At 37.8% G+C, this 18,043-nt stretch overlaps 1 protein-coding gene across 2 annotated transcripts in view; it reads left to right on the forward strand.

Annotated features, from left to right (window-relative positions):
• Positions 1-18,043, forward strand: part of LOC134792939 (plectin-like) — a 64,879-nt gene that overhangs the window by 5,301 nt on the left and 41,535 nt on the right. Inside the window, exon 1 of one of the 2 annotated variants that reach the window (XM_063764412.1) lies at positions 9,632-9,801. The exons of the other annotated variant lie outside the window; for it this stretch is intronic. The gene's annotated coding sequence lies outside the window, so the exon portion shown is untranslated. Of the gene's footprint in view, positions 1-9,631; positions 9,802-18,043 lie in introns of those variants that run through there. 2 annotated transcript variants of the gene reach the window in all.

The following is an 18,043-nucleotide window of genomic DNA, read 5'->3' on the forward strand; positions in this document are numbered from 1 at the left end:
ATATTTTATGTGACCTATAAAGGGTTGGCAATTTGCTTACCAGATGGACCTTACGCTTAAAATTCCTCAGCATTGTGGTACTTCTGTGGACCACCTCGAAACTCCATAAAATAAAGTGGTATATTAAGGCTTACTAGCGTGCTAATTTATCTACACCAAATATTTCTTGTACGCCGGCGCTTCAGTAACACTGTAAGTAAAAATAACGGTCCGAATAACTGGATTAGAAGCGAAGAGAGCCATAAAACAGCAATATCCAAAGTAACGTGTATCCGATCAGATATGGTTATTACATCGCAGACTCTGTGCTACTGCATTCGATAAATTGTAGAGGGTAACGGTTTACATAGGTCCTTGACGTCAGACTGTGACATTCACGAAATAAGGTAAGGACAGGGGGTCGATTCGACAGTTTTTCAGAACACTACAAAACTGGTGATGTCAAAGCGGCAAAGCCGAATTATCAGTTTTGCTGTGTTTAAACATAAAAGAAAATATTAATTGCTTGATAGGCGGGGTCAAATAACTATGTGGGCGGATTGTCCAATGCACCATCAACGTTAAATAAGGTGGCTACTGCCTCCCATAAAGTTTGCACTTTTGTACAAGCAATTTTTAATTAACTATACTAACATTGACAGATGGCACACCGGGTGCAAGTGGCCGAAAATGTTTATCCGACAAAAATATGCAGCTCAACTACCTTACCATAGGTTTAAACCATAACACGTCATTACACATCGGTAACTCGTGGCATTTAGGTAGCACTTAAAAGATTAGTGATGAGCACACATCGGTAACTCGTGGCATTTAGGTAGCAGGCACAGACTAGTGATGTGACAATGTTCTTCCTATACGAGTCGAGAAAAAAAAAACACTAAAAAACGGAAATTAATTAAACTAATCTTTTAAGTGCTACCTAAATGCCACGAGTTACCGATGTATACACATCATATATCTGTTTTCTTCTTCTTCATCGAGTTATCCCGGCATTTTGCCACGGCTCATGGGAGCCTGGGGTCCGCTTGACAACTAATCCCAAGAACTGACGTAGGCACTAGTTTTTACGAAAGCGACTGTCAATGTCTTCTGATCTTCCAACCCAGAGGGGAAACTAGGCCTTATTGGGATTAGTCCGGTTTCCTGCATGAAGACAACCAAACGACAACACATATATCTGTATCGTATTCATCGGAATGGAACAATTGCATTAATGATTAAATCCTAACACGATTAGTGATGACTGATGAGTTCACAAACAGATAGACACGTCAAATGTATTAAACCCTTTTTTGCGTGCAGGGTTAAAACAAAGTCGAATACAGTTCAAGGTCAACATTTGGGGTAATGATAATATCATCCGTCGTGAACGAATTGCGTGAATAGTCTTTTATTGATTATACATTACGAGCGAGTAAACAGTTTATTAATATCGTCAAATGGGGAAGCCCAGTCGGGGAAATACAAAAGATCGCAGCCCTAGCAATACTTTTGTTTACTTAGTATGTTGATTTGATAGATACATTAGATAGGTACATACATATTTAGTCCTTGCCCAGTGACTATATAGAGACGAAGTGTCACCACATTTATCGACACAAAAGAGTGCAGAGGTAAGTAACATTTCCGACCAATTGACCAATGTCGTTGCGTCCTGCTGAATTCATCGCTCTTATGCTATGGACATAGACATCTAACTAACATAACTAGTAGTTCGCCCCGAACTGAGAACTCGCAGTTAACCAAAAATTATTATAGAGCGATTGACTTTATTGCACCTACTTAGGTATCGTATAGTGCGTCATAAAATAGTAGATAATAAATGAGAGCACCACTTTCTACGTAACTGTCACATTTTTGACGTAAAATGCTTACACATGGCAACAATTTAGTATGGACATTTTTGAGTTCCATTTATTCAATTTCTACTATTTCATGTCGCACTATAGGCTGCAATGGATCAAAAATCGCCTGGATTTATTGCAAGGTCTGTGGAGCCCGTGACTGATAGATTTAAGCAAAGAGTAGTATGTATAATATATAGGACAAAGAGAGCCCTCTCGTGGAACTTTGCATCCATTTTGAAGTGCCATCTGTAATTCTTAACCAGAAATATCAACGTCAATATCAGGGGGGACCGGCATAAATTTGACAAAGTTGTTTTTTATGACAATCGCCTCCATGGCAACGATGTCCATAAATAATCTGTTCTAACAGATGTTTTTTTGTTTGATCCATGCCTTAGATACACGACTTTTAAGAGCCCTTCAACGTGCACACTAGCGCCACAGCTAAATAATCGTGGTTATTTAAATTTAACGAAATATATTGAAAAAAGGGGGCCGCTACGTACTGTATTGTGTATTTAAGTACCTTTTGAATACATCAAACTAGTTTTTGTGTTGCTGGTTTCGTCGATCTAGGAACTCAAAACAAAAACGGCCGTTTTAACCTTGGACGCATAGATTGACGAATCCAGCAACATAAAAAGTAGTCTGAGGTATTCAAAAGGTACTTAAATACACAATACAGTACGTAGCGGCCCCCTTTTTTCAATATCTTTCGTTAAATTTAAATAATCACGATTATTTAGCTGTGGCGCTAGTGTGCACGTTGAAGGGCTCTTAAGACGTTCTGACGAATTAAGTGAAGCCATATTAAAAAAAAGTTTAGCGTTAAGTAATATAGATGTCGCTATTTTTTCGAATAAAGTGCTTTATATACGACTGTCCCTCCCCTAGATTTAAGTCATCATAGAAATCATAGAGATTAAAATAAACTGTATCTGTGCTAAGCCGAAATATTTCCTGTCAAATACCTATATTATGTTTATATTATTTTATTTTTATCTTGCAAATTATTTCAAAAAGGTAAATTTAAAAACTATATTATAAAAGTGCAAACCGAGCACTTTCATTTGATACTAAATTCGACCATGTTTTTTGCAAATGAAATGACCAGAATAGACTAGGCCTCTCACACACAGCTTTTTGGCCTTCTAAGCTTTTCTACCTCAATAATCCCTTAATCGAGCCTGCTCATAATTTAATCACTAAAATATAATGCCCTCAACTACACGTTTACCCAATTTCATTTAAATTAGAACTTTACTTAAGTTCTTGAGTATCAAACTATCTTCTGACAGTTCAGCTTAAAAACATCGAAATGCCGGGACGTGCCGCTAGCCAGCCGCGTGATCCAAGTCGAATGTAAGAACTTCGCTTCGCTCGCTCGATTAAAAGGAGTATTATATCTCCGTGACTACAGTACAAAGAACGTGAGGTTGCAGACCGCGAGATTTAATTCAAAACGTCTTGATAACCTTGTCGTAGTTAGCATTTAAGTTTCGTTTCGCAAATTGGCCAAGAAACGGTAGTTTCAATCAAGTATTGTTATTTAATTCTGGCTTGACGAGCATTTTTAAGACCTGTCTAGCGTTTCTACTGCACGTATAAACATATTTTTCTCAAAAATGGACGGCAAAGTCGACTTTGCCGTTTAAAAAATAGGTTGCGAAGCGCGTAGTTTATGGTCAGTCAAAAATTAAAAAGTTAAAAACATTGCAGTCTCGATTTTGGGACTGCAATGTTGCATACAAATTCCATTATTTGTCGAGTTCCAAACTTTTTAAAAGTTGAAATGGCCATATCAAATGAAGGCACAGGCCCATTAAACAGCCAAACAGATGATTAGTACCGCGACTATTTAGCTGTCTCAAATAGGTTGGCGTATTTTCGGCAGAAAAATACACTTCTATTTTTTTATTAAAAAAATAAAAAGGCGGCAAAGCTAATTTTTCAATTGTTTCTACTTTTTTCTGTGAAAATATATACGTAAGAAAGTTGCTTTTGTAAAATATTTCTATGATATTTATATTTCTTGCACCATTTTTGAGAAAAGCACTATATATGACTCGGCTGGAAGGCTACTTGCTGGCTTCGGATTCAATTAAACGGACTCCCAAGGTCGTCCGTTTAAAACGAATCCTCAGCCTGCAAGTAGCTACTTCCGAGCCTCGACAATAATGTACTATTTTTAACATGTTCTCTCTTACCTAAATGTTAAAACATACGCCGTACAAGGAAGTCTTTATAGCAGTAGATAATTACATACACCCAAATAGAAACAGTATCTGTTTAGCTTTACACGCAGATAAAACAATCCGTCAATACTTAAACTTCTTAATGGTACGCAATGGCTCTCGATTCTTAAGTAATGGACTGCTTTTCTTTAGCAATTGGTTAAAGATTCTGCCATCTGTGCTCATTAAATATTCTATCTGAATCTTTCTTATAGTATGCTGATTGCTGCTCAACAAGCATACGGCTATAATTAAATTTAATGGTTGTTACATATTCTCGTAGTGTTTAGGTGTTAATAACACCCTTTGTTATTAGTTATTAACCGCACTGTGTTACTTTTGGCACAATCACATTGGTTCGTTTGCCGCGTGCAAACAATATCGGTTGCCTGGCAACGTCATAATTGGTGTAATTTAATTACACCATTAGTTGCGATCTTCTAGAATCCGCTTTGAAAGTAGTCTGCCTGTCTGTTATCTCTTCACGTACAAATCGCTGAGAGAGTCTTTGGGCAGGACATAGGAAAGTTTTTGTCCTCATTCCACGCAGACGGAAGCAGTCAGAAGCATAATATTTAAACAAAATATGTAAAGTTGAAGCACATTTTCAGCTGAACTGCTCCAAATATCTATAAGTAAAATAAAATTCCGCCGTGGCCTACCTCTACAAACCCGCGAAGATGGAAATAGTTTGTTGTTAATGTTGTGCGACGCGACAGCGCGTCGTTGGAGCGGCGGCTATGCGCGGAACGCGGAGTTAGGCGACGCTAAAATTAGCGGCCGTCCTTTGTGCACATGCACATGGAATCTTTCGTCGGTTCCTGGAACACCTATGCTACTACTAAAGGACTAAATATTCCACAGCTCATAAACTTAAGAATCATCCTGATCTATGTAAAAGTGACGTGTCGTGCTGTCTGCATGGATTTGATGCTATAGACACCTACATATATGAAATTTTGAAGTGAATGAAAAAGGCACTAAAGTTTTTTTTCCATTACAATGTAGAACTTATAGGGTAGAAACCAATAAAAAATACATTTGAGTTTTGCTGGTATACGTATATAGTTATTAAAACGCATTCAATCTTTTGTTATAATTGCTTTAATGTGTTTATAATGTTATAGCTGTCAGGGGATTAAAAGCTTGTATAGTGTACACTGTACAGGTTAGTAAACTTAGGTATTATTAGGGCATAAAATACCAAATATTCACACTTGTATGCATTTTATATTGCGGTTTTTATATTTACGGATATTTCAATAAGCTTTTAGTCGGGTTTATGATACCAATTTACTGTAGAAAGTAGTCAGGATCCTGTTTGTTATGTGTAAAGCACCGATTATTAAACGAAAATCACATTCGCTTACATTTTCACGTAATAACTATACTATGGACAAGCCAGACGGCGACGGCCAAAAGCTTGTAAAGTTGAGTACGGAACTTTCTACAAGGCTCGCCGTGTAGGTTTATTAAAGCCTTATCTCTTGATTAATCATAAGATACGATAAAGTTCATAGTTTATAGGTACTCGTATTTAGTAGGCTTATAATAGTTAAATCACAATAACCTCTAACACAATTGCTATCGGCATTGAAAGTTACTATTCATTAATTTGTCTGCTTACTACTAATGCGCGTCTAAAATAGTAAAATTATATCAGACAATAGGTGTTAGTAATAGTTGGTAATAGGCAGTAAATGTGAACAAATATATCTCGAAACATCTCCGCGGCATACCTATTCGGTGTTCGGTGTGATTTATACTGGGACATACAGTATTCGATATATCAACTAGAAAATAAACAATCGTGAGTCAGGCCCGAGCTAAACGCGAGGCGTTCGTTACTGTCTGAAATGCATTTCCTTAATGGAGGGAGGATGCGCACGCGCTGACGGCGGGCGGTATATCCGCTCATGATAATCGCCCTACTATCAACGAGTTCGCGCATCCAGTGGCCCTATTAAGAAACGAAAAATGTACATCACTTTAATACAAATTCAATATGAATTTAAGTGAATCATGCACGCGCTCATTTGGTTGCGCGTACACTCTACACAGCAAGAACTGGGCACATTCAATAGGTTTTCGACGCCATTTCAATACCACAAATGCACACTGGAGAATGAAGCCTTAATTCAATCACTCTCTAGAGAAAGTATGGCAGAATCATTTAAACTAATCTATGACATGCAGTTTCCACACAATTAATCGTGCTTAATTTGCTCGTGGCGCAATGAAGACACGACCTATTAAAGTAATAGCCGTCGTAAAGCTAATGATTTTAAAAATAACCCAACGACCCCGCAAATACCGTCGCGGGTGGGAGTGTTTTTCGTTGTTTTTGCACCCAGATTAACATTCTGTATGCACTCATTGCAGTGAAACTGGTTTTTAGCAATTTTAGCTTCCAAACAAGCTCATTTGCACATAACAAGTGACAGCCGACACACCTAATTACAACACACATAGTTGCACGAAATCGATAAACGCAGATTTTGCAAAAACCTGAGAATTATCAACTATGAACTTTCACCTGCACAATAGACTGAGCCAATGTATCTATAATTGTTTCCTTGTACAACGTGAGAATAATCAACTGTGTCATCTATTACATGCACATGTAACTGATTTTTTGCGTTTACGCGGAATTAATATCGTATGGGAATTCAGTTATCGACAATATTCCATTTTTACTTTTTCCATTGTCTTTGTCGAGAAAGTTTTTCGTATGAACCGGTTGCGTGTTGTGACTTTAATGGTAGATTTTGATTCATAGGTGCTGCTCTGCGTGAGTGTAAACTCGATACTGATACACTATAAATTGTTTCTCGTTTTCGTGTCACGGCTGCATAGTGCGTGTAAAACAAGCTGACCTCTCGAAGCGGCGAACGAGTACAAGTACTTTTGTACCTTATTCCATTGCAATAGGAGCGAGAACTGTATATATATCTTTGTACTCTGTAGGTACGCAGGCTCCGCCGCAGACCTCGGATCTGGGTCATGCGGATGGCGTGGCGCCTGAAAACGACAAGAGTAATCCCGAAATATTAAAGTGACGAGTAAATCCTGAGCCTAAACTTCTTCGTCACACTATTTAATACCTAGGGAGTTTACTGGTCGATTTATATGATGCAGGTATGAAACTGCAACATGTGATATTTGCAACGATTGCCTGGTTCTTATTAATATAGGCCATAGGATTAGATGAGGTAAGAGAAATATGGGGGCTAGGGAAATGCTTGCCCCGATCAAAATAAACTATTTTATTTTGAGTGGATGCTGGCTTTTGAAATGTCGATATGAAGCAAAACACACATAAGAAGAAATAACTCTTATTTTTACAAGCTTTTATTTAGTTTCACCTGTCCCGTTGTCTGTCTGTCTGTCGGTCTGTAATCAAATCTTGCAAGTTAAACTTGATCCACTTCCCGGTTTCCGATTGAGCTGACATTTTGCATGCATGTATAAATCGGATGACAATGCAATATTATGGTACCATCGAGCTGATCTGATGATGGAGACAGGAGGTGGCCATAGGAACTCTGTGATGAAACAACGTAACCTCATTGGGTTTGGGGTTTTTAGATTTGCCTCGATGAGTAATTAGTTTAGGGTTGCCATAAGTGTGGGGACTCAGACCGGGACATTTAAAGAAAACCGGCCAAGTGCGAGTCGGACTTGCGTCGCGTTTAAAGGGTTACACAATTTGTAACAATGTATTTTTTCATGTGAAACGTGAGTGAAATGTCTATAATTAAGTCCGACTCACGCTTGACTGCACATTTCTAATAGGTTTTCCTATAGATAGGTAAAGAACTATTTTGTGGTTTTTTTTTTGAAATTTTAGCACAGTAGTTTCGGAGATAATTTTTCCATGTGTTTAAATGATTATTCATTGACCAGTCAAGCTACCATGTAGATTCAGGGGATTCAGGGTCAACCAGCAAAAAACGCGAGCGCAGCGAGCGCGAAATTTTTTTGACAAAATTGTAAAAACCATGTTAAAAAGGCCGGGCCGGGCCTAAAAATACGAAGTTCCCCAGTGAGGCTAGCTTTCATGCGAGGTCGAAGCCGTGCTTCAGGATAAGCTCAGCTAGAGCATAGACGCCAACCAATGTCCATTGTATTAAAAAGCGAAACCGCAGGCCGAGCTTGGCGCAGCGAGGTCAAAGGCTAAGCTGAAGAAGAGGAGATTTGGAAGACAAACCAAAAATGTAGGTAAAATGTGAGGCTGAAGGTCGAGCTCAGAAATCTCCACATTACTTAATAAGCCCGAAGCGTACTAGTTTATAACCAGCGCGGTGAGCTTTCAGGCGAGGCAAAAGGCCAAGATTCTCAAATCAAATTTTTATATTTGTTAAAAATTAAGCGACGCCGAAGGTCGATCTGTAAGAAAGCAACGCTAGTGTTACTCGACAATAATATGTGTCATATGTACAAGAGTTACTCGGAGGGCCGAAGTTCCATTGATGAGGATGAGGTTTTAGGCCCTTGGGAGCCTGAAATACGAGCTCTACATTACAGACTTTAAAAGCTATAAAATAACATAATTTACATAATCATCTAATTATTGTGTGTCTGAGAAACTGATATTGGACATTAGGTAAAAGTAGGTACCATAAAACATTTTTTTTATTTTTGGCCATATGAAACGTAGAAATGTAGGTATATTATTATTTACCAAGTCCAGCCCCCTACTAAATAACTATGATTTTTAAACCGGGACAATTTTCTTATCGGCCGGGACGCCGGGACACCGTGCTTCAAACCGGGACATGTCCCGGCGTACCGGGACGTATGGCAACCCTAAATTAGTTGTCTGTCGAAAGAAAAGTACAGTCAACGATAAAAGCTTGTACCAAAAATGGATTTTTTGCCAAAATCTTATTATCTTTTTGAAATACAGTGGAAAGTATTTTTATTCTAGAAACGCCAAACTTATTTGAAGATAACTTAAAATAAATGGTTCACATTTGTCCCGCCCCAAATCGAGCAATCTCGATACGGCTCGTCAAACGTCAAGTTAAAATTAGCCAGACCACAGCTACGTGATATCAGTGTGGATTTGTTTTGACATATGATTTCCTTGTACCTAATTCGTAGATTAATTAATTTGCTTATCGACACTGACAAAAAAAGGAAATCATGTATTTTTTTCAAGGTTGTTTGGAACCCAAAGCTTTGCCATGTTGGTTGGCTTGAGTTACTTTATTTAAACTTCCTATTTATAGTCGGGCGGGACTAAGATTAAGTGATTATTTGATTAAGTATGTCGATTAAAAATCCACGGAATGTTCCAAATATTAAATAGGTTCTCAGCAATTTTTCTCTAGTTTTTCGATATTTGTTATTGGATGAAATTTTGTCCAGATCAGATCGAGCTGATAGTGTTTTGTTTTTGTTTGGTAATTAGGTATTTATTATACATATATTCGAGTACGACATCAACATCAACAGAGCCTGCGTTGAGTCGCTTTCAGTTGGCTAAATGTGGTTTGGCTTCAGTCTCGACCACCCCCGCGTAAGCGCCGGTCGCGCGTGCTGTATGGCTGTATCGCCTCTACCTGTTGTTTACCTACTAGTCTTCTAGTGCTCTTACTAAACTATTACCTAACAGACCAATATCTGTCTATTGCCTTTATCTTAAAGGGCTAATTGAATTTGTTTTGGACTTATAAAGCAAAACTACTATCTAATTGTGCTTTGTCATCAATATGGTAAGTTTATTATGTTTTTGTTAAGAACATAAATATTGTTTTTTTTTCTTTAATATTTAAGAAGGTTTAGCTGTATATTTTCAACTGGGATATTTAATGTTTTTGATCTCTAGCGTGGTATTTATACAAGCATCACGTCTAATGTTTACTATAAATGCAAGCAAAGATCTCTAGATCCAAGTCTAGACTCTAGACCGGTTTGAAAGTGAGGGTTTTGTCCTGATGTAGAACCAGATTTCTGATTTACGTTCCGGGCTTGATATTCAATGTATATGGCTGTCAATTTTATTGCGGTACATTAATAGCTAAATAAAATATAAAAGATAAATACAATCAGATCACTGCACCTTATAAAACAAAGGCCCCCGCCGCGTCTGTCTGTTTGTGTGTTTGTTCGCGATAAACTCAAAAACTACTGAACGGATTTTCATGCGGTTTTCACATATCAATAGAGTGTTTCTTAAGAAAGGTTTAGGTGTATAATTTGCTAACCCGGGCAAAGCCGGGGCGGGTCGCTAGTATTTAAATAAGAATCGCTACCAAGACACCGTATTATTAAGAGCGAGACCTCTAAAACCTTCTACACTTCTGATTTGGTTATAATACTATTAGGTAGGTAGGTACTATGATAATTTGGGCATCTGACTGAACCGAATAATATATTCGCCACAAAAAACTGAAACCGCAAAAATAGCTCCGGTTTCGACAAGTGCGAGTATATCCCTGTTAGATGTTTGTCACGTAACGTTTAATAGAGGAATTCTAAAAATATATGTTCATTAATTTTAAATATATGTATTTTAACTTTTTTCTCAATAAATAGCTTTTTACAACTTACAATGTTTATTTGTTTGCACTCAAGATTTGAACTAGTTCCCCACGCCACGTCTCATTAAGTTGAAAACTTTACTTATGTAACTTCGGTGCCAAGCCAATGTAGTGTTACGGTACCATTATGTTGGTCTGATGATAGATACCGACTCCGACTACCATTACGGTCATGCCATAGGAACTTTGTTGAAACCAGCACAACCTTATTGAGTTAAAATTGTCTCGATAAGTAGGTAATACATGACGTCTAAAGAAGAGTAGTCGACAATAAAAAATTGTATCGAAAATGAAAACTATGTCAAATACTTATTTCAACATTATTGTCGTACCTAGGAAGCTATCGTAGAAACGCCTGCGCTACGCTTAATGCGGATGATCGCTGACCACATAAGCGTCGCGTTTACGACTAAATTACCCACATTACGGCCTAGCATGATCACTCGCCTTGCCCAGGTCTTCGCTGGTCCTATTATCATTGTAGCGTGAACTTGTCATTCACAACCTTTACGTACTGGAGTATTTAACCACATTCTTTGCGCCGCGTTTTTATAAGACTCCTTTATTATTCGCAAGTGCTGTGCGAGAATATAAAGTGCCGTTTTATTTCGTGGAATACTAAGGCTTTTAATATTATGCTGCTGTTATTCGTGTCTTTCAGAAGCAGTGTTGTATTCCACGCGATCCTTAGGTTATGATATATTTAGTTAAGTTTAAGACTGTTATATCATTTTCTACACAAGCTTTTAACGCCGATTGTACTTTTCTTAGGAGAGTCATCTACTGCTCATCAAAACGATTCTGACCAGACAACTTTCAATGATGTTGCGTTGTTTAATTTTACCTACAAAATTCTGTTCCTATGGCCACCTTAGTTACCATCATCCATCATCTAACTAGCCTGAATCGTCCATAACCGAAATATTGTATTATTACCGAAGTTGCATTGCTCGAATTTAAAATACCTAATGTTAAATTCGAGCTAAATCAGACATATAATACAGAGATATTTTAAAAATTTCAAATCTTTCTCGCAAGATTTGACCTAAGGTGTCTCTTAAACAACTAACTAAAAACATTCCGACTTGAATAAATGTTTCAAATAATGCTCTTTAAAGATCAATAGTGATATTGCCCTTCATAAGCAGAACTCATTAATTTAAATTATTAATACGAATATTCCAAATGCATCTGCCTTTTATTCATCTGATAAAGATGATAGTTGGTTATTAAGTAGCCGGAGATGCAGACAGCACGGGCGTCGAACCCGTTAGATCGTTTTTAGAGCGACGACCTTGCACTGCGAGCCATAGGAATTTCAGAACAGGATTTAAATAATTAACACAATAAGATAAATGAGCAATTAATTATATCCATTTCTGATTCATAAAAGAGAAAGTATCGGTACTGAGCAACGTTTTGTGTTAAAAGACTTCTGTCATTATTTTTTCCTTCGTGATTACCGTTGTTTGTTATGGAAATCCATGGAATTTGATGGTAACCTCTCTCATGATAGTCGGCATCGATAACATCATCAGCATCACCATCAGATGTTAAAACTACCTACCCTAAATATTTTTTTTTTTATAAATAGTAAACTCATTCTCGTCTACTATTATCGGGTAACATCGACTTAATTTTTATTATAATCCAGAATAATCCCATTGTGCATGAAACTGGTACTTTATTTTGACCGATGACTGCATCACAATGACGCAAGTTCAACTTTTTTATTCTTATCTGGTTTGCAACCTACGCTTTACGCTATGACTAAATGGCATCGAACCGGATTAATGCTGCTTCCAAGAGATTTGCAGCAAACTTAACCTACATTTCCGTCACATCTTCCTCAGTCACGAGTTATTTTTCTGAACGTTTTTCACACGGTTCGCCTCGGCCTATTTTTCTTGAAAAGGTTGTTGTTTGCAAAAGAGGTTGTCGTCTTTGAGGGGATACCGAGGCTCATCCTGTTAATTCCCCTCATTTTTCAGGAGATCTTTTACGCTTAGCCAAGAAAATGAATTGGATCCAATTTTTCTTTTTCGCCGTGAATAAAAGAATAAAATGGTTACTCATCTGGTTTCCTTTTAATCTCCTTATTGTTCTCGTATTTCTCTATGTTCCGCTGATGATAGACATTGGGCTTTTTAGCTAGAGTGAGTGGGGTCAATCGTATAAAAAATAACTGGGACACGCCGGTACGTTACGGTTTAGGTAAAGTTGCTATTCTATTCCAAACCACGCCACTCCTCCGCGCGACCCATTGCCCTATGATTTACCGCGTGCGTATACTTTCGAGTAACCGTTATTTTTATGATAATTTATTAAGACATGCATATTTTATGTGATTGTCACTGTTCCTAACAAAAAGCTATGTTTTATGTAAACTTTCGAAACTTTATTTAAAAAAAGAGGTTCGTTTTAATTGGAAAGTAATAACTTATTCAGTTTGTGTTGTAAGCTATTAGATAACCTATATTAAAGCGGTCTGTTTCACATTCGCACTTAGCTACTGGATTGTTGCCAATATAAAATGTATTGGACCCGCTTTTGCCTAGCGACCTCCCAGGCGGAGGCAACGATGCATTTTAATAGCGCAAGCTGCTGCGGTATTGCTGGTAATTGAACAAACGATAAACTCTACTAAAGAACTTATAAAAGACTCTTTACTAAAGATTTTTTATTGCTCTCGTCATATTGGTCTTTAATATTTACAATAACTTTAAAAAAAGTTACGAAGTTAATTTAAAAGATAGGTTCTTGTGTTATCCTGGTTATATATCTGTCTTATCCTAGTTCGGGAGTTTTGTCTTGTCATTTTTGCACTTTCATTTTGTTGTCCCATCGCCCACACTGTTAATTGTATATCGGTGGACCTTATGCCTTTTGTAATAAGGTCGACCGATGTACAGTTAGGAGTGTTGCTGTTTGTCCAAATAAAGGTTTGTCAGCGTTAAGTAACGCCTGAATTTGACTAAATGGTGTCACTTTCTGGTTCGCCGAGATAAAAGTGCGTCATTAAATTCTCAAGAGTTGGCACCGGATGACAATGACTATGGTAGGTAGGTATTGTGGAAAGGATCAGCAAGAGGTTGGCAAGATTTTAGACAAAAAATTCTAGAAATTTCGAGGCAGTTCTTCTGCGTAGAAAAAAGGAACGGTCACTCACTCTGAAGTCGAAGTCGTTTTATCGTTGTAAACTACAAAGTACATCCGAGACTTACATGAATATTCCTGGTACTGTTCCTGCAGCTCCTGGTAACAATATCGTCTTCAGTTCCGTTTGTTTGTGGACGTGTATTTCTGTCCCGTGCCCGTACATGTTTATCGTCTAGCAATAGGCTGGTCGTAAACGCCGCGTACGGTAAACTCGCGGCGTGTTTAGTTTCAGCATCCGAACCGTTTACAGACACATCAATTAAATTTAGACTTGGTTAACGGAAGTTGCCAATTTGCTTATGTTTATGAGAGCAGTGGTAGCGATTTATCAAACATCACATATAAAAATGGTTTACTATTCAACATCATGTACGACTGAAATGGCAAAACCGGAGCCTTTAGGCTAAGAATTGCGTAAAATTTAAAATATAGTCTGAGGATGTTTTCAAGTCATTTAACTCCAGAGCTGTCACGTGTTTGTTTATAGGTACCTAGAGGATTTACTATGTTGCCGTAGCAGACTGTCAAAACATAAAGCTTAAGAGGTGAACGTCAAGCTTAACTCTAATAAAGATTTTCTTTGTGTTAGGACGTATATCTATGATATTCATACCTGTTTTGTATTTCAAGCGGTGTACCTAAATCCTTTTATAAGACGTTGTGCCTATTTGCCTGTGTTTACTTTAGAGCTTACAGATTGACACTATCCATTAACAGCTGACAAAAGCAGTCTCCAGCGGCGCCAGATCGTCGCGGCTTATTGCGAAAACTTGCCCCACCGCGATATAGGTTTTACTCTTGCGAGACCTTGAGCTACGTATATGGTTTCAAGCTGCCTTTTGCTTAATATAGGATGTACCTATTTGTCTTTGTTTTTGTAGGACTTGTAGATAGACTATCCACTAGCCGTTCTTAGATGAACAGTCAGTAAAGTGACAATGTCAGATTTTAGCGGCGCCGAATCGTCGCGGCTGCGGTAGCATATTATGAAAACTTGCCTCACCGCGATATAGGTTACTCTGGCGACCTTTAACGTTCAGTCTTTACTCGGCTAAACCTTCGCTTGTTCGACAACAACTTCAGCAACAGCAGTTTATCACAGAGATTTATGATTGGTTTTTGTTCGATGTTAAGATGTAATAAATTGCTCTTTTCTTGTAAGGAACTTGGGAATTAGATCACGCACATACGAGCATGTCTAAATCAATTCATTCGAGTGTTACAGAGTAGGTATTATACAGAATTGTCCTGACGCCCTCCTGATATAGAAACGTTTAAATATAAATTTTCTCTGAGATTCAACCATATACATTAATGTAAAATCGGGAACGGGAAATAGTGTTTATCGGTCAACGGCCGTGGATGTTTATTGGAAGTAAACCCCAATATGGCAACAGCCAACAATGACAGTTCACAATACGTGAAGCTATACATATACGACCCTATTTGAGACTATTGAGAGTGACCCGCTTACCATTAATTCGATTTAAAAAAGGGAAAGGTAGTGAGTTCAAGCCTACTTGGCGCTCAATAGTCATAATAATAGTGGTTAGGAAAAATACAAAAAGTAAGTCAAAGGCTATACGTTCAGTATTTTGTATGTTGCCGAATTAAGGGTTTTTATACAACGCGTGCGGCGTCTATTAGGATCTGTGCTAGAAAACGATGATTGAATAGGCTTTGCCCATAACAGATCCAAATTGCAGTATTGTTCTTTTTATTTTTTACGAGAGAGGCGAGTCGTGCGCCGTAATGTGATTGATAGAGACCGGGCCGATTGAAATCGCTTCCACCACTTTCCCGGACGTTGACGGTTTTGTGCCTTTAGCTCGTCCATTGTATGCAGTCCTCGTAACTCGCCTGCAATCACCGTGATCGGAGGTGATGTAACACTTAACGAGCCAAGGTGACTGGCGGCTAATACGAAAATTGACGATTTAAGGGGATTCGCGAAATTGTGTTCCGGCCGTGCAGAAACTTACAAGTTGAAGTGCCATTTACGAATTTTGTCCTCCAAAATAGAACCTATAATAAAATTAATCACCACCGTACATACAAAAAAATTGACTTAGATTTTGTTCTCGGGTATTTCTTTGTCCACACTTTCTAAATTTATTAATGCTTGCATCGGTAATGATTTTTTAATTTTTTTGTAGTTAAACTCTTTACACTTTTTTGTCTCTTTTATAATATTATTAACCGTCCCTAATAACTAACTGAGTACTTATAATTTATCAATAAAATATGTATTAATAATTTATCATTGACAGCAAAACCGAACGACGTTGTAAAGCTCAAATTATTACATATAGTTTCAATTTCCATTGAATAACGGAACCTCGATTTCGGAGTTTTTTTATGGACAAAACGACCGCACACGTATCCCCTTAACGTTAAGAATTAAAGCTCGCCTTTGTACCAAATTGCCTCTAAGTGACCAATTAGACTATTACACGATACCTGATGGTAAATGCAGCCATTCTGTACAGTGAACATAGAAGAGTGTACGATCAATATGCAGTCGTCGTCGTCTGGATACAATGCAAAACAATCACGGTGCAACGAACTTGGAAGGAAGGGTCCTTGCCTTAAAATGTTTATACTACCATAAATGTTTCAATGTACTTATCGACGGAAAGTGATTCACGAATATAACGTTTTGATTTCATGATGACTTCCGAATGGACAGAGCTGGCATATTAATATGCTTTAGTGAAGCATGTGGTTGGTAAAACGGATACAAAACTGTTCTAATTTATTTATTCAACTACAGAGAATCTTAAAAGGCCTGACATAGCCATCAACGATAAATGATTTAACTATGTGGTAGACGGACTATGGTATACGTATTTCAACTTTAACGTAGGAAGAGGCCAATAAAAAAATATCAGCGACATTTTCATTTTCTGTGGTTCCCTTCATTCACGATTCGTTCCATCCTCCGCGTCTCTAAATTTCATGACCCATGCTATTCTCAATTGTACGGTTTAGATCATAATTTCCGAACTTGGCCTAGCATATACTTGCCCGGAAGTAATATGGAATTGTCAGAAAACAAAACGGTCCTAATTTATTTATTCAGCTACTAAAGAATACAGCGACAAATAGGGGCAGCGTTCGGTGCATGTTATATCTTGAACACGTGCAGTGTGCACAGAAACACACGTGCTCTTGACACAGCTGACGGCCGCGGCCCTGGGGGCTAGGAAATTTTAAACAAGCTTATAACGTGTAACTGGTAAATTATAAACTTGAATCATGACCTGTACGGCTACCACCAGTTTTGACATTGACATAACGCTCACGTTTACGTAACTTACTTTCTATGCATCTCGCTCGTACTCGCATATGCGAGCAATAGTGCAAGCGAGATGTACAGAAAGTAAATTACGTAGACGTGAGCGTTATGTCAATGTTAAAACTGATGGTAGAGGCTCTAATGTGTAGAATTTATACCTTTGCAGGCATTTAAATAATTATACCTACATATGCTGTTTTCATTTTAGACATTTAATTTGTTTTGAAACAGGGCTAAAAGGATTTGTTAGACTTAGTTACAATTAAAGTTACCATAAAGTATGTGAAAATCAGTCATTATTTTATCACTCAGCCGTTTCCTGTTTTCCTGTTATTACAAGTAATATTATTACCAACTGTTCTAACGGCTTTACACTGTAAATAACTGTATGGTATTGGATATTTTATTGAAAAACATGTGGCCAGTATCCATAATTATGTTCAGTTCATGTTCATCCCATCCCATATCAAGCTTTATCCTATTCATTTTTAAAATGAACTAAAAGAATAAAGTTCTTTAGGGTGCGTTTCGACCAGAGATGTGCGAGGATGCGTTGCGGGTAATGTGTTCGTTAAGAACCAATAGAATTACTTCATTTGTTGTCCTCGCTCAGCGTGCAGTGATTCTATTGGTTCTTCAAAACACGTTCCTCGCAACGCATCCTCGCACATCTCTGGTCGAAACGCACCCTAGAGAACTTTATCCTTTTAGTTTATTTTTAAAATAACACGTCTAGCTAGGATATGCTTGATATGGGATGGGATGAACTGAACATAATTATGGATAGGTACTGGCCCCTATTTCACCACGGTGACAGGTGCGACAATTGTCGACATCACTGTTACTTACTACTGCTACTCGAAACGCACCCTTACTGTATTAAACCATTTATTAAGCGCTATTTTACAGAGTTACGAAGTAAGAGCACTGTTATTAGTAAGAAAAATAAACATGTAC

The sequence above is a fragment of the Cydia splendana genome, chromosome 8 (genome assembly GCF_910591565.1).
Source record: "Cydia splendana chromosome 8, ilCydSple1.2, whole genome shotgun sequence".
In the NCBI taxonomy this organism is placed as follows: Eukaryota; Metazoa; Arthropoda; class Insecta; order Lepidoptera; family Tortricidae; genus Cydia; species Cydia splendana.